This window comes from Nyctereutes procyonoides, unplaced genomic scaffold, assembly GCF_905146905.1.
Source record: "Nyctereutes procyonoides isolate TBG_1078 unplaced genomic scaffold, NYPRO_anot_genome, whole genome shotgun sequence".
NCBI lineage: Eukaryota > Metazoa > Chordata > Mammalia > Carnivora > Canidae > Nyctereutes > Nyctereutes procyonoides.
In genome coordinates, this window is record NW_026575146.1 from 77,780,201 (window position 1) to 77,808,151 (window position 27,951).

A 27,951-nucleotide genomic window follows, 5' to 3' on the forward strand; every position below is an offset into this window, starting at 1 on the left:
CTGCATAACTTAAGTGTTCTCTCATTGAACTGGACAGACCTGAGAGACATTTTCAGTACAGTGCTCACCGAAACAGAAGTTGAGGAGAGAAGAGGGAGGATAAGAAAGAACTATGGGAAGAGCAGAAGAATCTAATTCAGATGAAAAACCACAGAGGGAAAATTACATCATCTCATCCCTGCATTTTTCCCAAGGTCGCTGAGGTCCGTGTTTGTGCTTGAGAAATGGATTTCACTATCAGGTAGGACTTGTTGGGGACAAGGTAGATGTGACAGGGGACAGGGTGGGAGGCTCAGTCTGAACTGGCCCTGCTGGTTTCTCTCCTTTCCAGGTTTGAGTTTTTAATGAAGGGCTTATTTAATTTTAATTACATAAGTAGTACGTGAATACCTTCTCACTGTAAAACATTTAAACAACACAGAGAGAGCGAAAAGCCCTTTTTAGAGATGGGTAGTCAACCAGTGGTGGAGGTGGGAATCTGGAGTGCAGTGTGGACATGTTTTTCAAAATAATAAATGCACATCACAGGCAGCCCTGGTGGCCCAGCAGTTTAGTGCCACCTTCAGCCCGGGGTGTGATCCTGGAGACCCAGGATCAAGGCCCATGTCGGTCTCCCTGCGTGGAGCCTGCTTCTCACTCTGCCTGTGTCTCTGCCCCTCTCTCTATGTGTGTGTCTGTCATGAATAAATAAATAAATAAAATCTTTAAAAAAAATGCACATCACTTTGAGTTATCCCCCAGGGGACTTATCTTATGGGCATGGCCTCCTAGGGCTGGCAGGAGGTCTCCCCAAGTGATACTAATTTCAGTAGTGTTTCTAATGGAAGAAAATGGGGAATAACCTAAATGTTCCTTATGAGGGGACTGGTTAAGTTAATTATGCTACATTCAGATAGTTTGAGGTCTATGGGCATTCTTTTTTTTTTTTTTTTCCTATGGGCATTCTTAAAAAAAAACAAGGCACATCCATATGTGTTAATCTGGAGAGATCATGAAGATGATATTGTTTTTTAAAAAATATTTTATTTATTTATTCATGAGAGACAGAGAGAGAGAGAGAGAGAGAGAGAGAGGCAGAGACACAGGCAGAGGGAGAAGCAGGCTCCATGCAGGGAGCCTGATGTGGGACTCAATCCTGGGACTCCAGGATCATGCCCTGAGCCGAAGGCAGACACTATAACTGCTGAGCTACCTAGGCGTCCCTGAAGATGATATTGTTAAGTGGAAAATAAAAGGAAGATGCAGAATAGTGTGCCACATCTGTGTAAAAAAAAATGATCAGGGGATATCTGTGTGGCTCAGTCATTTGAGCATCTGACTCTTAGTTTCAGCTCAGGTCATGATCTTGAGGTCATGGGATCCAGTCCCGTCTTGGGCTCCACACTCAGCGAGGAATCTGCTTCATGTTCTCTCTCCCTACTGCTGCCCCCCTCAAATAAATAAATAAATAAAATCTTTTGAAAAAATGATTTGGCTATGAATGCTCGTATAGCCTAAGATATTTCAGGAAATACCTGCAAGCAGTCGGTACCCTTGCCTCTGGAAGGGGAATTGGATGGCCATGGGATGAGGGTTGGGAAGTGTGCTTTTTTGTCCTTCCTGATACATCCTTTCTGTTCTTCCCATGTGATCTTGGACAAGTCATGGTACTTCTCTGAGCTTCAGTTTTCCCATTCGGAAAGAAAGGGCGATTACATGAGAGATTGGGGTTCTCAGTGCAGAGCTAGGTACCAGATGGACCATTGAAGAAGGCCTTCAACCCAACCCTCCTGGGTCTGGGCCTTCACAGGGACTCAGCTCCAGCTTTCTGCTCCATCCCAGTGGAGCCAGTAGCATTACAGTCCACAGCCTGCAGCCAGATGCTCCGGGGGATTTTCCGGCAGTCTGTGGCAAGTGAGAGGCAGATGATCCAATCCTTTCCCATGCCTCTGGATTCCCACCCACACCCTCCTGCTTGGGTCTGGTGCAAGGTTCTTCAGCATTCTCCAGAATCATCCTTATCCTCTGCGGAGACCTCTGGTGAGCATGGGAGAAGCCCCCATGGGCACTCTCTCACCCAGCCTCATATTGGCCTGTGCAGCAGCCTATCTTGATTCCACATGCAAGGAGCTGCATTTCCTGGGGCCACAGCCCAGTTCCTCCCCCAGTTTGTGACTTGGGGCAAGTCTCTTCATTTTTCTGTGCCTCAGTTTCATCTATAAAACAGAAGCAGTACCTGCTTTATAGGACTGTTGTGAAGATGTAGTAATTAGCTAGTATGTCTGGATCTTCACTGTGCAATAAAGAGGCCACATGTGGCTACTGAGCCCTTGAAATGTGGCTGGTCTGGATGGAGATGCACTGTGAACATAAATGACACACTGCACTTGAAGACTTGGCAGGAAAAATAAAGGAATGTAAAATACTTCATTAATAATGTTTATATGGGTCCCATTCTACCATGATAATATTTTGGACATATTGGATTGAAATGTGATTAATCTTTTTTTTTAAGATTTTATTTATTCATTCATGAGAGACACAGAAAGGTAGAGACATAGGCATAGGGAGAAGCAGGCTCCCCATGGGGAGCCCAATGTGGGACTCGATCCCAGGACCCCAGGATCATGACCTGAGGTGAAGGCAGATGCTCAACCACTGAGCCACCCAGGTACCCTGAAATGTGATTAATCTGACCTGTTTCTTTGCTTTTTCTAATGTGGTTACTAGAAAATTTAGAAGGATACACACGGTTTGCGTTATATTTTTCTCCGCAGATGCTTATGTAGACAAGTGCTGGGCGCGCTAATGAATTTTTGCTCCTATTCTAAGCAGCACTAAAGAGCCCATTTTTGTTCTAACAGCCACCTGATTGGTTTTCCCAGGTTTATTTAGGTATAATTGATGACTAAACCTTGTATGTATTTAGGGTGCAAAAACGCAAAAAATGATGATTTGACACACGTGTTATGTTGTGAAATGTACCACATTCAGCTAATTAACACATCCTCACATAGTTAACCATTTTTAATATGTATAGTGGGAATACTTAAGATTTACGCCCTTCGTGAGGCACACGGCTGGTTAAGTGTCTGACTTTTTAATTTCAGGTCAGGTCATGATCTCAGGGTCATTGGATCAAGCCCAGTATAGGGCCCCATGCTCAGTGGGGATTCTGAGTCTCTTCCTCCGCCTCTGTCCCTTCCCTTGTGTTCATCCATTCTCTCTCTCACTCTCTCTGTAACATAAATAAATAAATCTTTAGATTTATAAAATCTTTATAAAAAAAGATTTATTCTCTTTGGCAAACAAAAAACAGGCTCCTAAATACAGAGAACAAACTGGTGGTTTCCAGAGGGGAGGTTGGTGGGGGGATGGGTGAAATAGGAGATGAGGATGAAGGAGAGCACTTGTCCACATGAGCACTAAGTGTGTATAGAAGTGTTGAATCACTATATTGTACGCCTGAAACTAATACAACACTTTATGCCAATTATACTTCAATTAAAAAAAGAAAAGAGAGGCACCTGGCTGGTTCAATCAGAAGAGCCTATGACTCTTGATGTTGAGGCTGTGAATTTGAGATCCACGTTGCAGTAGAGATTAATTAAATAAATAAAACTTTAAAAAAGGAAAAAGGGATTTTCTCTCTTGGCAGCTTTCAAGTATTCAATACGACATTTAAAAAAATATTTGAGAAAGAGAGAGAAAGCATGGGCTGGGGGAGGAGGGGCAGAGGGAGAAGGAGAAGCAGACTCCCCACTGAGCAAGGAGCCCAACATGGGGCTGGATCCCAGGACCCTGAGATCATGACCTGAGCCAAAAGCAGACACTTAACCGACTAAGCCACCCAAGTGCCCCACAATATGACATTTTTCACTATAGTCACCGTATTGCACATTGGATTCCAGAACTTATTTATTTTATACTGGAAGTTTGTAGCCTTTGACCAACATCTCCCCATTCTCCTGATTGTTAGTCTGATTATTTTTGTGTGTTCGCTGGTTTTCTAGAATAAGAATTTGGGACAGATTGCCAGCAGATACAGAATTCTATGTGATTCCTGAATGTCCCTCAGATCTTCACATCCTTCATTTCTGCCATCTGAGTCCAGGCTGCTTCATTTCTTACCTGTTCCCTGTTGTTCTTGATGCTTCCATGCCCATGTCCTAGGGTGGCCATTGCTCCTGATCATCAGTGGCCAGTCTTTCTCTATTTCTGGGCATGTGGGAGGATCACCCTTTTCCGTGCCTCAAGTAATGTGTGGTTAGTGACTTGTGGTGGCCAAAGAAGCGGTGAGAGGTACTTCTGGGTGGAAGCATTTGAGCGGGTGTATGTGGATCTCCACATTCTCTGCTTTGTCGCTGTCCCCACCAACCTTTCAAATAGCAGAGCTTTGGTCAGCCAGGGCTATTGAGTGAAGATGATATGGAACAGGGTCCTTAGAGATCCATGGCACATGTCACATAAGCAAGGAATAAACCTTGTCTGTTTTGAGCCACTGAATCCGGGGGGCTTGTTTGTTACTGCAGCATAACTTAGCTAGTTCCTGACTAATGTTCCCTCTGCCCTTCACTTGTTCATACTTCTGTTCAAGTGTGAACTTGTCCATAATACTACATGTATTATGGAGTCCACTCCCACTGTCCATAATACTGCCATGACTCCTGAGCACTGTCAGAATGGGGTCTGCATGCTTTATGGTGGTGTAGGAGGCCATACCTGCCCTTTTGCATCATGCTGATGGCTTCCTGCTTACTTCAGCCTCTCCCCTTCTTTACATTTGTACTCCAGTTAAACCGAACTTGCATTCACTGTGAGCATCATGCTCTTCTGCTCCACCTCCTGCCTTTCCGTGTGCCACTCCTTCTGCCCAGGATGCTTTTCCCTTGTCCTCCCCTCTCTCGACCTGGCTGACACCTAGTCCCTCAAGACTTAGCTCAGATGTCCTCTCTAGCAGGAAGCCCTCTCTGACCTCCAGGGGCTCCCATGACCCCTGAGCTTCCCTCATAAATGTTCTGATCACTCTAGATGGTGTCTATCAGAAGAACGAATCTGGCTCTGCCCCTGGACTCTGAGTTCACTGAGGGCGGGGCCAGGCTGTGTTTTTGGCACTGCCCAGCTCAGGGTCAGGCACAGAGAGGAGGGTTTCAATAAACGTTTGTTGATCAACTAATAAATGAGCTCAGATGTTAGGCAGTTCTCAGGATGCGATGACAGGATACCTGAAAAGCAGGAGCACTGTCTTTGCTTCTTTCTTCTTTTCACTTTTCTGCCATCAGGCTTCCTCAGGAGTTGAGGCTTGACAGCTGGCAAAATTAATTCCTGAAGGCTGCAGGGAAAGGGGCTGTGGTTTCTGTGGAAAGTCCTAGAGAAATTACTTTTTTTCTAGGCTGCTCTAACCAATTCCATCCAAATTTCTTTGCTGACTAAACACCCTTCCCAGCATTCTTTTTTAAGTGGGCTTCACGCTTAGCATGGAGCCCAATGGGGGGCTGGAACTCACAACCCCAAGATCAAGACCTGAGCTGAGCTCAAAAGTCAGAAGCTGAACTGACTCGGTCACCCAGGTGCCCCCTACCCAAGCTCGCTCTTTCTTTCTCTCTTTCTCTCTTTTTCTTTCTTTCTTTCTTTCTTTCTTTCTTTCTTTCTTTCTTTCTTTCTTTCTTTCTTTCTCTTTCTTTCTGTTTTATTTATTTATTCATGACCCAGAGAGAGAGAGAGAGAGAGAGAGAGAGAGGCAGAGGGACAGGGAGAGGGGAGGGAGAGGGAGAAGCAGGCTCCATGTAGGGAGCCCGACCTGGGACTCGATCCCATATCTCCAGGATCACACACCCTGGGCTGAAGGCGGTGCTAAACTGCTGGGCCACTGGGGCTACCCTATTTATTTATTTTTTGAAAAAGATTTTATTTAGGGGCACTTGGGTGGTTCAGTGGTTGAGCATTTGCCTTTGGCTCAGGTCATGATCCTAGGGTTCTGGAACTGAGTCCCACCTCCGGCTTTCTGCATGGAGCCTGCTTCTCCCTCTGCCTATGTCTTTACCTCTCTTTCTGTGCTTCTCATGAATAAATAAATAAAATCTTTAAAAAATACAAAGATTTTATTTATTTATTTGAGAGAGAGCACATGAGCAGGGGGAGAAGGAGAAGCAGACTCTGAGCCACTCAGGTGCCCCTCTTAAACATTTTTTTAATTTTTATTTATTTATGATAGTCACACATGGAGAGAGAGAGAGAGAGAGGCAGAGACATAGGCAGAGGGAGAAGCAGGCTCCATGCACCGAGAGCCTGACGTGGGATTCGATCCCGGGTCTCCAGGATCGCACCCTGGGCCAAAGGCAGGCACCAAACCGCTGCGCCACCCAGGGATCCCCCTCTTAAACATTTTTAAAAAATATTATTTTATTTATTTATTTTTAAAAGATTTTATTTATTTATTCATGACAGACAGAGAGGCAGAGGGAGAAGCAGGTTCCTTGCCAGGAGCCTGATGCAGGACTCGATTCCAGGACTCTGATATCATGACCTGAGCCAAAGGCAGACACTCAACCACTGAGCCACCCAGGTATCCATCCCAAGCAATTTTAATGAAAAATTTGAAGCATACAGAGAAGTTCTGGCCACATCGCTTAGATTCCACGGTTAACATTTTACTCTGCTCACTGTAACACATCCACCCTTCCATCCCTCTCTATATCCATCACTCCTCCTTTCTGGTCTGGGGGTGCTGTGCCACCTCGAGCTTTCCCTACTCACCTGCCTCTGCCCTTGTGATAATCGTCTCTTTATTAAGCTCTCCCCAATCACTCAGTTTGAGTTTGCTGTTCCCTGTCGGGAAGCAACAGCTTTAGTGATGCAGTAGCCAGCGTGTACTGAGATACTGAGAACCTCCTCTTCGACACTGTTGCAGGTGCTTTATAGGAAGCCATCTGTTTCATCCCCCTGAAGGCACTGTATAGGGACAGGGGTCTGGACAGGTAATGCCACTGGCTCAGTTTCAGGATCGGTGGCCTGTCTAGGATTTGAACCCAGCAAGCATCTTCCCTGATAAACTCTAAGAACACCTGGGAGGCACTGGTGGTGGTGGCTGAAGGGGCTGTGGTTGGGTTGAAACCAAGCGGGTTGGTTAGCGTTTTGAGAGCGCCCTCTGGCGGCTGCGAGGAGCACTGTCCGCTCCTGGCTTGCGTCTCTGGCTGGCGCAGGGACCCCATTTAAACAAGATTCTGCTCTGCAGCGACGCTCTCCGGTGGACTCTGCGGGGGTGCCAGCAGGTCTTACAGGAAGAGGTGACGTTGGAGCAGTCTTCAACCATAAGTAGCAAAGGCGCGAGAGAACCCGCCTTGTTCTGGGAAGACGGTGCAGCTTTGCGTGGGAGGGAGTCAGCAGATGAGGCTGCGTGGGGGGAAATAGGTCGTGGCCCATTTGGGAAAAAACCTTGGCCTTGGAGTTTTTTTTTTTAAAGATTTTATTTATTTATTCATGAGAGACACAGAAAGAGAGAGAGTCAGAGCCACAGGCAGAGGGAGAGGCAGGCTCCATGCAGGGAGCCTGATGTGGGACTTGATCCCGGGTCTCCAGGGTCACGCCCTGGGCCGAAGGCAGGCGCTAAACCGCTGAGCCACCCAGGCGTCCCTGGCCTTGGAATTTTGTTCTGTAACCCAGTTTGGCTCTTAGGAACCAGCAGATTTTCTTTTTCTTTTTTTAATCTTAAAGATTTTTATTTATTTATTCACAAGAGATGCAGTGAGAGAGAGGCAGAGACATAGGCAGAAGGAGAAGCAGGCTCCCTATGGGGGACTCGATTCCAGGACCTTGAGATCATGGCCTGAACTGAAGGCAGACGCTTAACTGACTGAGCCACCCAGGCACTCTTGGCGTTATTTTTTTAATCTCATAAATAATACATGGACCCAGTCTTGCTGTAGAAATTCAAATACCAACTTAGAGTCAAAAGCAAGTTTCCCTTGTCAAGATACCCCCCCACCCCCACCCCCAACTCTTTCTTCTTAGTTCCAGGAAGGGGCAATCATCCCCTGGGGATTTTTCTCTTGGGGCCCTGGAATGGGGAAACACTGCATTTTGTGGGTAAAAGTGCCAACAGTAAAGTGAAAGCTGACACCTCCTGGATGCTCACCATGACCCAGGCACTGTCCTGAGCGCGTTCCACATATTAACTCATTTAATTATCACAATGATAATGTGCACTCTCCTTGTTCCTCATGATCCCATTGCTGCCTGCTGCTCGGACACCACTATCCTGCCACCCTGCTTCCTGCCTTCTTCCATTCTTCATGCACACTGACGGCAAGCCTGCCTCCTGGCCTTTGCACTGGCTGTGCCCTGTGCTGGAGGGCTCTCCCTCTCCAGCCTTTCTAACTCTCTCTCCCTCTTCTTTCTGTGTCTGCTGGCATGTCACTTCCTCTGAGTGGACTTCCCTGACCACCTTATCAAAAGCAGCCTCTCCTCTCCGCACTCCCAGTCCTCCATCCCTTCACACTGCCTTACTGGTCTTCACAGCTATTCTCTCCACCGGACATTCTGTCAGAGATCTCCTTGGTTTTTAAAGATTTATTTATTCATTCATTCATTCATTCATTCATTCATTATAGACAGAGAGAGAGAGAGAGAGAGAGAGAGAGGCAGAGACACAGGCAGAGGGAGAAGCAGGCTCCACTCAGGGAGCCCGACGTGGGACTCAATCCCGGGACCCCAGGATTGTGCCCTGGGCCCAAGGCAGGCACCAAACTGCTGAGTCACCCAGGGATCCCTGATCTCCTTGGTTTTTAAGCATTTGCTTTGCACCACTTGAGCCTGAGTTCTGTGAGGGCATTGTCTCCTGCTTCTCACAGGAGCAGTAGGAACACTGTAAACATTCAGCTCCTGAGTGATAAAGTAGTTCTGTTGGGTTAGAGTCACTACCATCCCATTTTACAGATGAATCTTTTTTTTTTTTTAAGATTTTACTTATTTATTTGACAGAGAATGAGAGAGTGAGCACAAGCAGGTGGAGCGGCAGGCAGAGGGAGAGGGAGAAGTAGACTCTTCACTGAGCAGAGAGCCTGATGCAGGGCTCCATTCCAGGACCCCAGGATCATGACCTGAGCCAAAGGCAGACACTTAACCAACTGAGCCACCCAGGCAGCCCTGCAGATGAATCTTAAAGTCAACTCAGCTGACAAATGGTGGAAATGGGACCCACATCCAAGCGGCCTGGCTTCAAGATTTTGGCCAGACCAAGGGTCTGCAGGTTTCCCTCAGCAGGCTCTTCTGCTACAATAATGCTGTGTAACAAGCCTTCCCCACGCTCTGTAGCTTTTATTTAAGCTCATGACTTCCCAGGCGGGTAGTTTCAGCAGGGCTGGCTGGTTGGGTCTCCTGGGCTTGACTGTGTTTGCTCGTCTGTCTGGGGGTCAGTTGTTTACTGAGAGCTTGGTCTCTCCTGGGGTGGCTGGGAGGCTTGGTTTCGCTCCAAGTGTCTGTCATCTTCCAATAGGCTAGCCCGGGCTCATCCTCTGAGGTGCAGCGGTACAAGTAGAAACATGCGAGGCCCCTCAAAGGAGACCCAGGCTTGAAACTGGCACTGTTACTTCCACCTCATTCTGTTGGTGGAAGCAAGTCTCACGGCCATGCCAGTCATGTGACTGCGGCCTTACAGGGTGAAGACTCGGGCCAGCAGTGCAATCTGTATGGTTCCCATCAGCTCCGAGTTCTTGGGTTCTGCTCCTGGGCAGGAGAGGTGGGAGGCCCTTTGAGAGAGGACCCTGGGGAGCTCCCGTGCATGCTAGGCTTCTCTGAAGGGAACTGTCAGGGTCACAGTGGATGGGGTTTGTGTGGTGAAAGGGAACAGAGCAGGAGAGGGAGGCTCAGCAGAGAAGCTGTTGTGTTGTCATATCGCATTTGGGTGTGGTTGTCTACAGGAGGCTGGAAGGAAGCTTTGATAGCATCCAGGTTTTCTGGTCGATGAGCCAATGCCTTGACATTATTTAATTGTAATTAGTCACTGCATTGCCTGTTGTTTTTTAATTTTTTAAAAAATTTTTTTTTAAGATTGTGTTTTTTTAAGTCATCTCTGCACCCAACGTGGGGCTCAAACTCACAACCCTGAGATCAAGAGTCACATGCTCTTCTGACTGAGCCAGCTGGGCATTCCCCCTCCCACCTCCTGCACTGGGGTTTTTATTTTTTATTTTATTTTTTATTTTATTTATTTTTTTTGCACTGGGGTTTTTAAATCTAGATTAGTTCACTTGGATCTATCAAATATCATCAATCTAGGTTTTTCTTAATTTTTGCCTTTAGCTCAGTGAAGAATTGGTTTGTAAATAAAGGTGCAGTCAAGGGTTTTATGCATCCCAAGATCTTTTTTTTTAAAGATTTTATTTATGTATTCATGAGACAGACACACACACACAGAGATAGAGGCAGAGACACAGGCAGAGGGAGAAGCAGGCTCCATGCAGGGAGCCCAACGTGGGACTCAATCCCAGGACTCCAGGGTCACACCCTGGGCCGAAGACAGGTGCTAAACCGCTGAGCCACCCAGGGATCCCCCCTTTTTTTTCTTTTTTTTTTCTTGAGTCATCTCTATACCTAACATGAGGCTCAAACCCACAACACCGAGATCAAGTGTTTGTTGCATGCTCCATGACTGAGCCAGGCAGCTCCCCACCCCAAGATCTTTTGAGTTAATTTCAACATCTTTCCTCCTAGTTCTTTTTTTTTTTAAGGTTTTATTTATTTATTCATGAGAGACACACACACACACAGAGGCAGAGACACAGACTGAGGGAGAAGTAGGCTTCACGCAGGGAGCCTGATGTGGGACTCGATGTAGGGATTCCAGGATCACACCCTGAGCCAAAGGCCGATGCTCAACTGCTGAGCCACCCAGACGTCCCTCTGCTAGTTCTTATGTAAACTTTAGGCCTCGCAGACCTGTATCCCTTCCTGATTCTTGCATGTGACAAGAGGAGACCACTTAATTGTCACAGCCAGAATGATGACTGTCTCCAGTTTACAAGTGAGAGAAATTTAGTGGTTTGCACCAGCCAGTTTCCCAGAACTTTTGCTGCTTGGAAAAATAATTGGATCCAGACAGTTCTTGGACTTCCCCGGTACAGTGAGGCTGGCTGGGTTGTCACAAGCAGATTGGAGGCAGCTGTTCTGGCACAGGGGTCTGTGGCCAGCCTGTCTCTGTAGTATGCAGAATGGAGCTGACACTGTTACAGCAGCTCTGCATGTGTGGGTGGTTCCAGGTTCCTGGACTCCTGGAGTGGCCTCCTCAACCTCAGGGTTCCCAGCCGTTGAGAGGCCCAGTCCTGTGATAACCATGAAGCTTTTACAGCTGATCTGGTAAACCTAAACCCAGTCTTCCCCCTTTGGAAGGTATATCATTCCTCATGATGCATTTGGAGTGTTCCTTAATTTCCCTGTGTTTGACCAATCAGTACTCAAGTTCTCTGGTCCTTGGTCTGTGAACAGAGGGGAACAACCAGCACGTTCTGGCCACTCAGGGATGATATTCTGGCCTGGAGCCTGATTCAAGTGTTGGGCTTTTGCAATATTGAAGAATATTGAGTATCCTAACTGCCCCCCACCTCCTCCGCCGTGCCCTTCACTGTGTCCCTAAGGGCTTCCCCAGCGCTGTTCATCAGACCAGAAACAAATGTCCTGGCACCCAGCTTAGAGCTGGAAAGGACATGATCAGCCCCACACTCTGGCACCTCAGCCTGTGGTGCCAATCTCCAGGGAAGGCCAGCCCAGGGGTTAGGAAGCGCTTCCAGACAGGGTCTTGAGGAAAGCTGGCTTCTTGTTTCAGATTTCCCAGCTGTGAGGGGACAAGCTTGCCGTTCCCCGGCTACATCCACGTGTGACTTTCCACGTCTCCTACTCCCATAGTAGAGGCAGACTGCTTGAGTTCAAATGCTCATTCTGCAAGAGGAAACATGCCTTGGCATCTTATTTAGATGTCCTGTGCCTCAGTATCCCTGTGCTCGTAGGCATCCTGAATACAGACCGCACTTACGCACTTACGGGGGGGGGGGGGGGGGGTCAGCGTCTTCCAGGCCTCCTCCCTGCTGTGAGCACAGAGAAGGGCAGATTCAGAGCCCCAGGCAGCTGTGTAGGAAGTGATGAGTGTATTTATTTATCTGTTCTGCTGCTGACAGGCATTTGGGTCACCTCCAGTTTTGGGCAATGAGAAGCAGTGCTGCTGGGAACATTCTTGTAGATAGAGGTCCTTCGGTGGACACACCGTGTACGCAGCCAGAACTGGCAGTGCAGGGTCTGAGGGAATGCACACGTTCAGCTAAAGTTGTTGTGTGTACTTAGCGAATGTTGAACCAGGAGATTGTCTGTCCAAATAAGGACAAGCACAAGCAGGGGTGGGGGGTAGGGGCAGAGGGAGAGGGAGAAGCAAGCTCCTCACTTAGCAGGGAGCCCGAAGTGGGCCTCGATCCCAGGACCTGAGATCATGACCTGAACCAAAGGCAGACGCTTAACCAACTGAGGCACCCAGGCGCCTGCATGTCCTGTTTAAACAATGATGGAAGTTAGGATGTACAACTGATGTGAGAAACAAAGGCAGAAGGAAATGCAGATAAAATTAAATGTCCTAGGGACTCTTGGGTGGCTCAGCAGTTGAGCGTCTGTTTTGGCTCAGGTAGTGATCCCAGGGTTTTGGGATCGAGTCCTGCTTCGGCCTCCCTGCATGGAGCCTGCTTCTCCCTCTGACTGTATCTCTGCCTCTCTGTCTCTCTGTGTCTCTCATGAATAAATAAATAAATAAAATCTTTAAAAAAATTACCTGATAACCTGCAGCCCGTTGACAAATACTTGAGACAAGTGGAGTATAACGTTCCTCCCTGGGGAGCGGGGGTGGAATCTCTCAAACTGTCTCCACCTTAATGTTTTGCCAGAGGGAAAAACAACCTTAGTTTGACAATAGCCAGGCTTCTGAGATTCTGTGATTCTTCTTTAGCCTATGAAAGTCCTTCTGGACTGTCCCTTTGTCTTTACCTCCTCCAACTCCAAAGTGTATAATCAGTTGCTCCTCACAGTCCTGACACAGCAGCTCTTTTAGCCCACAGGTCCTGTCCCTGGGCTAAAAAAAAATCTTTTGGCACCAAAGACATCTCAAGAATTCTTTCTTGGCTGTTGGCTCTGGGCCCCAACAACGCTGCTCCAAAATCACATCCCAGCTGCAGACCCCACCACATTGCCCATTGTGTGGAGTTGCGTGTATTAGATCCCAGCTGCTCCTGTAACAAGTGAGCACACGTTTAGCGGCTTAAACCAACACACGCTTCTTACCTTACAGTCCCTGGAGGTCAGCAATGTGAAATAGGTCTTTATTTTTTTATTTTATTTTTTAATTTTTATTTATTTATTTATGATAGTCACACACATACACACACACACACAGAGAGAGAGAGAGAGAGAGAGGCAGAGACACAGGCAGAGGGAGAAGCAGGCTCCATGCACCGGGAGCCCGACGTGGGATTCGATCCTGGGTCTCCACGATCGGCCCTGGGCCAAAGGCAGAAGCTAAACCGCTGTGCCACCCAGGGATCCCTGAAATAGGTCTTATAGGGTAACATCAAAGGCCATGTTTTGTTGGGGAACAAGAATTCCTGTCCCAGGACGCTTGGGTGGCTCAGTGGTTGAGCGTCTGCCTTGGGCTCAGGTCGTGATCCCAGGATCTTGGGATCGAGCCCTGCATTGTACTCCCTGCAGGGACCCTGCTTCTCCCTCTGCCTATGTCTCTGCCTCTCTCTCTGTGTCTCTCAAGAATAAATAAATAGAATCTTAAAAACATTTCCCCCCTTTCAAGATCCTTCTAGCTGAGCTAAGAATCAAATTGATATGAGACAGGTGGACCGGAGGAACTCGAATTTAACAGGTGTACATATGGGGAATCCACACTGACATAGAAATTCCAGACACTTGGGCAAAATGAGGTCTGTGTGTCCTTCTGGACAAAGGAGAAGCAGGTAGGCAGCTGGGATTCAGGGGAAAGGAATACAGTTTACACAAAGATGAAAAACAAATGTTTGCCGGACCCCTCAGAAACAAGGGGACAAAAAGTGCCCACTTTGATCTGAGTGGCCTTGCTAGGTTCCTCCTTGTGCACCGTACATAGTTCATACTGTAGTTAGTTATCTATGGTGATAGCTCTCTTCTTGGGCCAGGTCTCCTATCTAAAATTATTATTATTATTATTATTATTATTATTATTATTATTATTATTTTTATGATAGTCACACACAGAGAGAGAGAGAGAGGCAGAGACATAGGCAGAGGGAGAAGCAGGCTCCATGCACCGGGAGCCCGATGTGGGATTTGATCCCGGGTCTCCAGGATCGCGCCCTGGGCCAAAGGCAGGCACTAAACTGCTGCACCACCCAGGGATCCCCTAAATTATTTTTAAGTCCATTGAGTTGGGGAGGTGGTTCCAGAGCTTTCCCTGAATCTGCTGCGTTTTGATTCCTTTTTTTTTTTTTTTAGATTTTATTTATTTATTTGAGAATGTGCATGCATGTGTGCGAGCAGGGGGAGGGGCAGAAGAAGAGGGAAAGAGATTCTCAAGCAGTCTCTGTGCTCTTTTTAAAGATTTATTTAGTTGACAGAGAATGAGAGAGAGAAAGCGAGCAAAAGCAGGTGGCGCGGCAGGCAGAGGCAGAGGGAGAAGCAGGCTCCCCTCAGAGCAGGGAGCCTCCTTGCCCTCTCTGGTTCTTGGAGAGCCTCCTGCAGGGGTCCATCCCACAACCCTGAGACCATGACCTGAGCTGAAATCAAGAGTTGGGTGCTCAACTAACTGAGGCACCCAGGTGCTTCTCAGTTGCTTTCTTTTTTTTTTTAATAAAGATTTTATTTATTTATTCATGAGAGACACACAGAGAGAGGTAGAGACATAGGAAGAGGGAGAAGCAGGCTCCTCAGGCCTCAATCCCAGGACCCGGGGGTCATGACCTGAGCCAAAAGCAGATGCTCAACCACTGAGCCACCCAGGTGACCACCACCTTGATTGCTTTTTATTTTTTATTTTATTTTATTTTTTTTTAATTTTTATTTATGATAGTCACACAGAGAGAGAGAGAGAGAGAGAGAGGCAGAGACACAGGCAGAGGGAGAAGCAGGCTCCATGCACTGGGAGCCCGATGTGGGATTCGATCCCGGGTCTCCAGGATCACGCCCTGGGCCAAAGGCAGATGCTTAATGGCTGAGCCACCCAGGTGTCCCAATAGCCAGTCAATTAATAGAGTTCCTTTCCTGTCTCATAAAAATATTTTTTCCTGGTTTTCAAGTCAAGCTCCAAGTGAGGTCCACACATTGCACTTGGTTTTATGTGTTTAAGTCTCTTTTAAGTTATAGCTTCTCTCTCTCTCTCTTTTTCTCTAAACATAATTTTTGACAAAGCCAGGTCATTGTCTTACAGAGTTCCCACAGTTTGTGTTGTGCTGGTTGTATACATGTGGTGTCATTTAACATGTTCCTTTGCCCCATGAATTCCCTTTCACTTGGTAGTTAGAACTGTTGATCTAAGCTTTAAAAAATGATAAACAGTGGGAAGATGAAAGAATAGGAAGCATCAGGAATCTGTCTCTCCGTCTAGACTACAGTTGTATTGGCATAATCTGTCTGATACAACTATTGTGGAACTCTGGAGTCTGTTGAAGGCTTTCAATTTCCAGAGGAAGGCTTGGATGGTAAATTGTAGTAAATTTTGGTTTTTAGCATAGTAGCAGCTACCAATCCACTACCCCCCCACCAGCCACATGACAGGATATCATACATGTGTCCCTGGAGCAACTTGCATGCAGTTGTGGGAGCTAGTGTGGGCAATAAGGACTCTGTTCTCCAACTACTGGGGATCTGTGTTCTGATTGCTGCATCTGATCACAGAGGTGCAAAGAGGTGATCAGTCATAGTTATTGCACCTCCCCCTTTTGTTGCAAGACCCTTTCTCTCCAGCTGAAGTGACTTCCAGGAGATGTGAAGGGCTGGCACCTTTTCTCCTCCCTTCACTTTTGCTTTTTCCTCTTTGGGAGGTAGATTTTAAAGACTAGGATATTAAAAAAAACTACATATATGAGGAATATTAGAAAGTGGGCTGTGCATGCCCAAGGAAAGAAAAGATCTAAGAAGACCTAAAATTTGGGCTCCTAGGTGACTCAGTCAGTTAAGTGTCCAACTCTTAATCTCAGCTCAGGTCTTGATCTCAGGACTGTGAGTTCAAGCCCCATGTGGGACTCCACACCGGGTGTGGAGCCTACCAAAAGACAAAGAAGATGACCTTAAGTATATACCTCTGGCTGATCCTCAGCACAGAGGCGGTCTACAACAATAAAATGTATAAAAAATAAAAACAATAATAACAGGGATGATTGGGTGGCTTAGTGGTTGAACATCTACCTTTGGCTCAGGGTGTGATCCTGGGATCTGAGATTGAGTCTCACATTGGGCTCCCTGGGGAGCCTGCTTCTCTCTCTGCCTATGTCTCTGCCTCTCTCACTCTGTGTCTCTCATGAATAAATAAATAAATCTTAAAAAAACCACAATAATAACAATGAACTTTAGGAAAGGGGAGAATCTGATATCCAGAGTTACCAATTATTAGATTGAAATGTCCAGTATTGAACAAAAAAAATCACAAAATGTACTAAGAAACAGGAAAATGTAGCACTCAAAGAAGAAAAAAATAAGGGCAGCCTGGGTGGCTCAGTGGTTTAGTGCTGCCTTCAGCCCAGGGCGTGATCCTGGAGACCCGAGATTGAGGCCCATGTTGGGCTCCCTGCATGGAGCCTGCTTCTCCCTCTGCCTGTGTCTCTGCCTCTTTCCCTCTCTCTCTGTGTCTTTCATGAATAAATAAATAAAATATTTTAAAAAAGAAGAAAAACAAATAAATCAACAGAAACTGTCTTCAAAAAAAGACCTAATGCAGATATGTTAAACAAAGACTTTAACTATCTTAAAGATGCTCAAGGAATTAAAGGAAGTTGTGAAGGAAGTCAAGAAAACAGTGTGTGGGCAAAATGGAAATATCAATAAAGAGATAGAAAACCCTAAAAAGAAGCCAAAAGGAAATTCTGTAGCTGAAAAGTACAATAACTGAAATGAAAAATTCAGTAGAGGGATTTAAAGACAGATTTGAGCAGGCAGGAGAAAGAATCAGTGAACTTGAGTGTAGGACAATGGAAAATTTCAAGTCTGAGACAGGGAAAATAAAGGTTGAAGAAAAGCAAACAGAACCTAAGAGACCTGTGGGATACCCTCAAGTGAATTTATACTCATGTTATGGGAATCCCAAAAGGAGGAGAGACAGAAAAAGGAGCAGTGAGAATATTTGGAGAAATATTGATGGACATTTGTTTTTTTCCAAGTTGTGGCTGAAAACTTCCCAAATTTGATGGAAGACATGCATATAAATATCCAAGAAGCTCAACAAACTCTAAGTGGACTGAAGGAGAGCCACACTAAGACACATTAAAACCAAACTTTCTGAAACCGAAGACAAAGAGAAAATCTTGACAGCGTCAAGAGAAGCAAATCATCACATACAAAGGATCCTCAATTAGATTACCAGCATATTCTCATCAGAAACTTTGGAGACCAGAAGACAGAGGGCCAATATATTCAAGGTGTTAAAATAAAGAAACTGTCTACCAAGAATCCTATATCCAGAAAATCTATTCTTCAGAAATGAGGGAGAAATTAAGACATTCCCAGATAAACAAAAGCTGAGGGGGTTTGTCACCACCAGACTTGCTATACAAGAAATGCTTGAGGGAGTTTTACAAGGTGAAATGAAAGGATGCTAGACAGTAACTCAAAATCATATGAAGAAATAAAGATCTCAATAAAGGTAAATACATGAGCAATTATTGTTTTTTTAAGATTTTATTTATTTTAGAGAGAGAGGATACATGAGCAGGGATAGTGGCAGAGGTCGGGGAGAGGGACAAACAGACTCAGTGCTGGTCAGGAAGCCTGATGCGGGGCTCAATCTCATGACCATGAGATCATGACCTGAGCCAAAATCAAGAGTCAGTCACTTAACTGACTGAGCCACCCAGGTGCCCCATTATATATGAGCAATTATGAAAGCTATTGTTATTGTAACAGTAGTTTATAACTGCACATTTTACTTTCTACATGATTTAAGAGATTAATAATACATTAAAAACAGTTATTAATGTAAAAGTAAGTATTACTGTAACTTTGGTTTGTAATTCCAAATCTTGATTCTACCTAATTTAAGAGATTAATTTATTTAAGAAATTATTAGTTTATTTTGGGGGGCACACAATGAATAATGATGTAATTTTGTGATATCAACAACCTAAAAGGGTGGGGATGGAGCTGTAAAGGAACCAAGCTTTTGTATGTTATTGAAATTAAGCTGGTATAAATTTAAATCAGAGTGTTAATAGTATGTTAAATGTATTCCCCATGGTAACCATAAAGAAAATAGCTATAGAATATCTACAGAAGGAAATGAGAAAGGAATTAAAACATTTCACTACAAAAATATCAGCTGAATGCAAAAGAAAGGATGGTAATTCAGGAAATGAGAGTAAAAAAGTATAATGTATGTAGAAAATAGCACAGTGACAGAAATATGTCCCTCCTTATCAGTAATTACTTTAAATGTAAATGCTTAAACTCTCCAAGCAAAAGATAGAGATTGGTAGAATGGGTAAAAACATTTGATCCAATTATATGCTATCTATAAGAGACTTACTTGAGATCCAAAGTCACAGCAGGTTAGAAATGAAAGCATAAAAAAGGATACTCCATACAAATAATAACCAAGAGAGAGTGAGGATGGCTATATTAACATCAGACAAAGTAGACATTAAATCAGAAGTTTACAAGAGACAAAGGATGATGTTATTATTAATAAAAGGTTCAATATGGCAAGAAAACATAACAATTATGGCATACTTTGCTTTATTGTGCTTGGTTTATTGCACTTCATAAATGCAGCGTTTTGTTGTTTGTTTTTAACAGATTGAAGGTTTGTGACAACCTTGCATCAAGCAGGTTTATCAGTGTCATACTTCCAACATTTGCTTACTTCCTGGCTCTGTGTCACATTTTGGTAATTCTCACAGTATTTCAGACTTTTTCATTATTATTATATTTGTCATGCGGTTCTGTGATCAGTAATTGCAACTTGCTGAAAGCTCAGATGATTATTAGCAGTTTTTAGCAATAAATTTTTATTTTATTTTAAATGTTTTTTTAAAAGATTTATTTATCTGAGACAAGAGAGAGAGAGAGAGAGCACGAGCTGGAGGGGGGCAGAGGGTCAAGCAGACTCCCCAACAAGTGGGGAGCCCAATGTGAGGCTGAGCCAAAGTCAGATGCTTAACAAACTCAGCCACTGATGCACCCAGCAATAAATAAATTTTAAATTAATGTATTTACATTGATTTTTAAAAGACATGTATTTGGATAACTGCTTTTTGACAAAGATGCAAATAAGTTTAGAGAAAAGGTGATCTTTTCAACAATTAGTGTTGGAACAATTATAGGAGAAAACCACTGTGACCTTGGGGTGGGCAGGGATTTTTTAGAGAAGGTACTGAAGGCATGATCTATAAGAGCAAAAGTTGGTAAATTGGACTTCATCACTAAAAATATTAATGGTGAAAGACACTACTAAGAGAAAAGGATGAGGCAAAGGAAATATTTTCAAATTATGTATCTGATTAAGAACTTGCATCCAGAATGTGTGAAAAATAATCAAAACTCAATAATAAATAAGCACCACAATAAAAAATGGGGAACAGATATGAATAGGCATTTCATATTGCTTAGATCTTTGTTGTTCATCGTGGTAGTGAGTAATTACCTGTAGATATTGAGCACTTTAAATGTGGTAAATCCAAATTAGGATGAGTATAAAATACTGCATTTTCAAGATTTAGTATGATAAGAGAATGTAAAACATCTCATTAATTTTTTTGTATTGATTACATGTAGAAATGGTAATATTTCAGATATGTCCAGTGAAATAAAATAGATCTCTTTTCAATAATCTTGCCATTTCAAGAATATACATAAATATAATACAATCATATAATATATGACCTTTTGAGATTGACTTTTCACTCAGCATAATGCCTTTGAGATCCATCCAAATTGTGTGTATCAATAGTTCCTTTTTTATAACTGAGTTTGTTTAGCATCCACCTATTATAAGATATTCCAGCTATTAAAAATAAAGCTTTTATGATCAATCATGTATAAGATTTGGTTTGGACATAAGTTTGCCTTTCTCTAGGATAAGTGCCTGGCAAATCTTTCAGTTTTTGTTTCATGGATTTAACTATTACTGTGGGAATACATCTTTAATAATTATGTTCTCTTCATGAATTAACTTGTTTTTCATGTGAGATGACCTTCTTTATCATTGATAGTTTTCTCTGGTGTGAAATGCACGTTGCTAATAGTAAAGTAGCACTCCAGCTTTCTTTTTCTTTTCTTGTCTTTTTTTTTTAAAGGTTTTTTTATTTATTCATGAGAGACACACAGAGAGAGGGAGAGAGGCAGAGACACAGGCAGAGGGAGAAGCAGGCCCCATACAGGGAGTCTGACCAAGGACTCGATCCTGGATCTCCAGGATCACACCCTGGGCCAAAGGCAACGCTAAACCGCTGAGCCACCAGGGCTGCCCACCGCTTCAGCTTTCTTATAACGAATAGTAGCATGGACATTTTGAGTTTTACCTTGTTTGGTGCTGAATATTTTTGTCTATCTAGAAGTCTTCTTGAGTCTTGTTCTAGAATTCAGTTTAGCTACTCTGAAACAGTGCAGTGCTTTAGGGTCTTGCTTTTATGACTTGTTAGGCAGGTCTGGAACTTGGCAGGTGCTTGCCTGGGGCTGATTATTTCCACTCCTGAGTCAAGACCTTCCTGAGTCCAGTGGCCTATGAGTTATGAATATTTCAGTTCTGGCTGATGGGAACAGTCATTATTCCATGCCCTATGTGAGTGCCAGGACTTATGTCTAACCCCTTCAGGTTGTTTTTACCCTAGTCCTGGTAGGTTCCTCACACACATGTGATGATCAGCACTTAGCTGCATGATCAAGGAGGGTCCTCTGCAATTCTCTCTCTCTGCTCTTCTCTCCTCTGTGATATTCTGTTCAACCATCTCTAGCTGCCTTGATTTTCTCAGATTCTGAGGTCTGGATTATCCTCAGCTCAGACAGTATGCTAGGGATCGAGTTCTCTCTATCATGGCCTGAAAACTCTCTTAAGATAGAAAGTTGGTGTAATCAACGGGGTTGGCCTTGTTTCCTTTCCCACCTCTCAAGGATCACTGTCCTTCATTACTTGAAGATGATTATTTCATGTATTTTCTCTGATTTTTTGTGTTATTTCATATAGGAGGATAAATCCAGTCTCTGTTACTCCATTTGAGGTAGAAGTAGAAGTGTATCCCTTTGCTTCTATCCTACCTGTATCATTGTATTTTCTGTGAGTTTCTTGTAGACAGGATATACTTGGTTCATGTTTTTAATCTATTCTGATTACTGATCTTTTATTAATTGGTCTCTTACATTAACTTGCTGGTCTCTTATAATAGTTGATCTTTAATAATTGGTCTTCTGTGATTTTCCTAATGGTTGCTTAAGGGAGTATAATATCCATATTTAACCTTTCACAATCTCTTTAGAATAAAAATGTTGCCTCTTTAAATGGAATGTAGAAATTTTATCACCATATAGATTCATTTACCCTCTTCCTTTATGTTATAGCTATTAAGTATGAGAGGCATTTATTTTTTAAAGATTTTATTTCATGAGAGAGAGAGAGAGAGAGAGAGAGAGGCAGAGACATAGGCAGAGGGAGAAACAGGTGCAGGGAGTCTGATGCAGGACTTGATCCCAAGACCCTGGATCATGTCCTGAGCCAAAGGCAGACATTCAACCACTGAGCCAGCCAGGTGCCCCAATGTGAGAGGCATTTAATTGTGATTTCAAGGTTGGTGCAATATTTACAATGGCATTGTGACAATGAGGAGGAGGACAGAAAGAAAAAGCCATTTTAAGGGATGGTGACCCAGGTACTGGATAGTAACAGATAGAGTGGAGAGGAAAGCAGTGGACAAGTACGAAATTATAAATTGATGAAGGGACTTTTTATTTTTTATTCTTATTTATTTATTTTTTTGATGAAGGGACTTTTAAAAAAGGATTTTTTTATTTATTTGAGAGAGAGAGCAAGCACAAGTGGGTGGCAGAGGGAGAAGCAGCCTTTCCACTGGGTGGGGAGCCCGACGCGGGGCTTGATCCCAGGACCCCAGGATCATGACCTGAGCCAAAGGTAGATGCTTAACTCAGGCACCCTGATGAAGGGACTTTGGAAGGGGATTGGTTGATGCTGACAACAAGGAAAAGCAGCATGTGATGGCCTGATTCTGAAGCATGGAGGTTGAATGAGGGTTGGAGGGTAGTGATATTTGATTAGGACCAGAGACTCTGCTTTCTTAGCCTAAAAACACATACTGAGATTATGGTTTTGGTTTAGGATATGGGAGAACATAGAAGACCTTCAATTCTGGGATAACAGCAAAAAATGTCTAGATATTACAAAGTGTCCCACATATTCAATGGAAAGTTAAGGAGAAATGGATACAAGAAAGCCCTGCTGATTACCACAGAAGGGAACCCTTCATAGGTGATAAGCAAAACTGGTAGCTTCCTGAGGCAGATGCTGGCTCTGAGAGCAGAGAAGTGGAGAAAAATATCTGTCACAGACTGGAAATGTTACTGTGTCAAGAAGAAGCAAGTTGATTTATTGGTGACAGTAGGAACAAACAAGATGGATTGGAACCTGGCAGACCACCAAACACAGAGTTAATTTTCTTGGTATAATAATTCTCTCTTCCATCGCTACTCTTGACTGTCTACTCTAAATTTTTTAAAAAACATTTTATTTATTTGAGAGAGAGAGAGAGAGAGCAAGTGAGCGAGAGAGAGCACAAGTGGGGTGAGGGGCAGAGGAAGAAGCAGACTCCCTGCCAAGCAGGGAGCCCAATGTGGGGCTCCCTCCCAGGACTCTGCAATTATGACCTGAGCTGAAGGCAACACTTAACTGACTGAGCCACCTAGGCACCCTTGTCTACTCTAACTTGTCAAGTCCTAGAGTAGGACTGAAAAACAGTTGAACTATTACAGTATTACTGTTTGTCCTTTTTTTTTTTACAGCTTTATTGAAGTATGATTGAAATATAGTACACTGCATATATTTAAAGGCTGCAACTTGGTGATTTTTGACATATATGTATACCATATATGATAGCTTTCCTATCACCACAGTCAAGACTACAAACATATCTACCACTCCAAAAGTTTTTTATACTCCTTTATAGTCCATTCCTCCCCAATTCCATTCCAGATAACCACAGATCTGCTGTGTCACTGTAGCTTTAGTTTTTATCCTCTAAAGTTGTATGTGAACCATACAGTACATACTCCCTTTCCTCCCTATCTTCTTTCATTCTGGATAATCATTTTGAGATTCATCCACGTTGCTGTATGTATCAATAGTCTTTTCCTTTTTCTTCACTGAGTAGTATTCCATTATAAAGATATATTGTTATTTATTCTTTCACTGTTGATGGGTATTTGAGTTGTTGTCAGTTTGGGGCTCTTAAAAATAAGGCTGTTATGAACATTTGTATAAAAATCTTTGTATAGGGGATGCCTGGGTGGCTCAGTGGTGGAGCGTCTGCCTTCAGCTCAGGGTGTGGATCCTGGAGTTCTGGAATTGTGTCCCACATCAGGCTCCCTGCAAGGGGCCTGCTTCTCCCTCTGCCTGTGTCTCTGCCTCTCTCTCTGTGTCTCTCATGAATAAATAAATAAAGTCTTAAAAAAAATCTTTGTATAGACATACACTTTTGGGGTTTTTTTTGAGGCGAGGAATGGTAGTACCTTAGAAAGAAAAGGCTGAATCTTATGATAAGTGTATGTTCAATTCTTTTTTTTAATAAATTAATTTTTTATTGGTGTTCGATTTACCAACATACAGAATAACACCCAGTGCTCATCCCGTCAAGTGTCCCCCTCAGTGCCCGTCACCCATTCACCCCCACCCCCTGCCCTCCTCCCCTTCCACCACCCCTAGTTCGTTTCCCAGAGTTAGGAGTCTTTATGTTCTGTCTCCCTTTCTGATATTTCCCACACATTTCTTCTCCCTTCCCTTATATTCCCTTTCACTATTATTTATATTCCCCAAATGAATGAGAACATACACTGTTTGTCCTTCTCCGATTGACTTACTTCACTCAGCATAATACCCTCCAGTACCATCCACGTTGAAGCAAATGGTGGGTATTTGTCGTTTCTAATGGCTGAGTAATATTCCATTGTATACATAAACCACATCTTCTTTATCCATTCATCTTTCGATGGACACCGAGGCTCCTTCCACAGTTTGGCTATTGTGGACATTGCTGCTAGAAACATCGGGGTGCAGGTGTCCTGGCGTTTCATTGCATCTGAATCTTTGGGGTAAATCCCCAGCAGTGCAATTGCTGGGTCGTAGGGCAGGTCTATTTTTAACTCTTTGAGGAACCTCCACACAGTTTTCCAGAGTGGCTGCACCATTTCACATTCCCACCAACAGAGTAAGAGGGTTCCCTTTTCTCCGCATCCTCTCCAACATTTGTTGTTTCCTGCCTTGTTAATTTTCCCCATTCTCACTGGTGTGAGGTGGTATCTCATTGTGGTTTTGATTTGTATTTCCCTGATGGCAAGTGATGCAGAGCATTTTCTCATGTGCATGTTGGCCATGTCTATGTCTTCCTCTGTGAGATTTCTCTTCATGTCTTTTGCCCATTTCATGATTGGATTGTTTGTTTCTTTGGTGTTGAGTTTAATAAGTTCTTTATAGATTTTGGAAACTAGCCCTTTATCTGATATGTCATTTGCAAATATCTTCTCCCATTCTGTAGGTTGTCTTTTAGTTTTGTTGACTGTATCCTTAGCTGTGCAAAAGCTTCTTATCTTGATGAAGTCCCAATAGTTCATTTTTCCTTTTGTTTCTTTTGCCTTCGTGGATGTATCTTCCAAGAAGTTACTGTGGCCAAGTTCAAAAAGGGTGTTGCCTGTGTTCTCCTCTAGGATTTTGATGGAATCTTGTCTCACATTTAGATCTTTCATCCATTTTGAGTTTATCTTTGTGTATGGTGAAAGAGAGTGGTCTAGTTTCATTCTTCTGCATGTGGATGTCCAATTTTCCCAGCACCATTTATTGAAGAGACTGTCTTTCTTCCAATGGATAGTCTTTCCTCCTTTATCAAATATTAGTTGACCATAAAGTTCAGGGTCCACTTCTGGGTTCTCTATTCTGTTCCATTGATCTATGTGTCTGTTTTTGTGCCAGTACCACACTGTCCTGATGACCACAGCTTTGTAGTACATGTATGTTCAATTCTTTTTTTTTAATTTTTTTATTTATTTATGATAGTCACACAGAATGAGAGAGAGAGGCAGAGACACAGGCAGAGGGAGAAGCAGGCTCCATGCACCGGGAGCCCGACGTGGGATTCGATCCCAGGTCTCCAGGATCGCGCCCTGGGCCAAAGGCAGGCGCTAAACCGCTGCGCCACCCAGGGATCCCTGTATGTTCAATTCTTAAAGAAACTTCCAAAATTGGGAACAAAGCAAAATGTTCCTCTCTCTACTTTTATTCATCATACTAGAAATTCTAACCAGTGCAATAAGAAAAGGAAAAGAAATAAAGGGCCTACATATTGGAAAGGAAAAAAATAAAACTGTCCCTATTTGCAAATGACATGATTGTCTAGCAAAGTTCCATGGAATCTGAAAATATTCCATGGAATCTACAAAAAAAAAATAAAGCTGCTAGAACTAATAAATGAATTTAGCAAGGTTGTAGGATATAGATCAACATGCAAAAATCAATTGCATTTATTCTGTATACTACCAATGAAAAATTGAAAACTGAAATTGTAGGAGTACTATTTATAATAGTTCCAAAAAATGAAATGAATATGAATCTAATAACATATATACAATATCTATATTCTGGAAACTATGAAACTAGGATTCTCATACATTGCTGATGGTAATAAAAATATATACAAGCACTCTGGAAAACAGTTTCTCCATTTTTTGTAAAGTTAAACAAACTCTTGTCTTATGACCCGGCAATCCCACTCCTAAGTATTTATCATGGAGATAAAATTCTATGTTTATCAAAAATCCTATACACAAATGTTTTTTATTTATTTATTTATTTTTATTTTTTATTCATGATAGTCACACAGAAGGGAGAGAGAGAGAGAGGCAGAGACATAGGCAGAGGGAGAAGCAGGCTCCATGCACCGGGAGCCCGACGTGGGATTTGATCCCGGGTCTCCAGGATCGCGCCCTGGGCCAAAGGCAGGCGCCAAACTGCTGCGCCACCCAGGGATCCCTACACAAATGTTTATAGCAGTTTAATTCATTACTACCCCAAACTAAAACAACCCAAACATCTTCAGTGGATTAATGGATAAACTGGAGTATGTCCATACATACGATGGGGTGATATTTGTTGCTAAAAAGGAAAAAACTGTCAATTACACACACAATATGGATGAATCCCGCAGCCTGGGTGGCTCAGCAGTTTAGCTCCTGTCTTTGGCTCAGGGTGTGATCCTAGGGACCTGGGATCGAGTCCCGCCTCAGGCTCCCTGCATGGAGCCTGCTTCTCCCTCTCTGCCTGTGTCTCTGCCTCTCTCTGTGTCTCTCATGAATAAATAAATAAATAGTCTTTAAAAAAATGGATGAATCTCAGAGGCATGAATAGTGAGTGAAAGTAGCTGGTCTCAAAGGTTCCATACTATGTGGTTCCATTTTTATGCCATTTTCAAAAAGGCAAATGTATAGTGATGGAGAACAGATCCAGTCCTGGTTGTCCAGGACTGGAATGAGGGGATGATGGGGTCACAAAGGAATAGAATGAGGGAGTTTTGGGTGAATGAACTTTTGTATTTTGTTTGTGGTATTAACTTATACAAGTGATTTTGTTGCAAAAGAATTTTCTTACCTTTTTTAAAAAAGATTTTATTTATTTATTCATGAGACAGAGAGAGAGAGAGAGAGAGAGAGAGAGAGAGAGCAGAGACACAGGCAGAGGAAGAAGCAGGCTCCATGCAGGGAGCCCGATGTGGGACTCAATCCTGGGTCTCCAGGATCAGGCCCTGGGCTGAAGGCAGCACTAAACTGCTGAGCCACCCGGCTTCTTAATTTTTTTTTTTTTTTAAACATAGTGCTGTGGTTTAATAAGGTTGCACATCCAAAGAATATGTATGCCATTTTGCTTATCCATTCTCTTAGTCATGGATATTTAAGTTACTTCCAACCCTTCACCAGAAATATATAGTGGTATTATACAAATTGTATTCCTAAGGTTCTGCTTATAGAGGAAGAAACAGATTTAGTGTCCAATAAATTATTACTTTAATTAACATTAAATAATAAAACAACCTAAACAACTAGTTTCCTAGCTTCTGATCAAAACTGACCTCCCACTCTGACATCACTGCCCCAAACCTGGATGTGTTCACCTGGCCACTATAACACCATTAAGGAAATAGGGAGAGGAATCTTCAAATTCTTACTTTTTTTTCAGTGTCCATCCTTCCTAAGCTTCTGCCTCTCTTCTTCTCTACCCTATAGGACCCACTGCTTTTCCCCCCTCCATATTAGCACCAAGCTTGAGGTAATTGGCTACAGTTTGTGGTGGTCAGTTTATTTTTATTTTTATTTTTTTTGTGGTGGTCAGTTTAGTTGTTGGAGAGGAGTGTGTATGTGTTTAATGGAAATTTGGTTCACTTCAGCAGGCAGTTCTGGAAGAAACCATAGCATCAGTTTGCTGGCCACATCTTATGGGTACTGTTGTGAAGCTGTTGGAAACAAGGCCTGTGCCCGAGGTGCTGTTACCTTCTC

At 43.4% G+C, this 27,951-nt stretch overlaps 1 long non-coding RNA gene across 1 annotated transcript; it reads left to right on the forward strand.

Moving 5' to 3' along the window:
* LOC129500997 (uncharacterized) lies at window positions 1-27,929 on the forward strand. Its single transcript, XR_008662626.1, has 4 exons — window positions 1-241; window positions 17,361-17,842; window positions 18,991-19,081; window positions 27,843-27,929. It is a non-coding gene; the product is annotated as an uncharacterized LOC129500997 (long non-coding RNA).
* The last annotated feature ends 22 nt before the right edge of the window (window positions 27,930-27,951 follow it).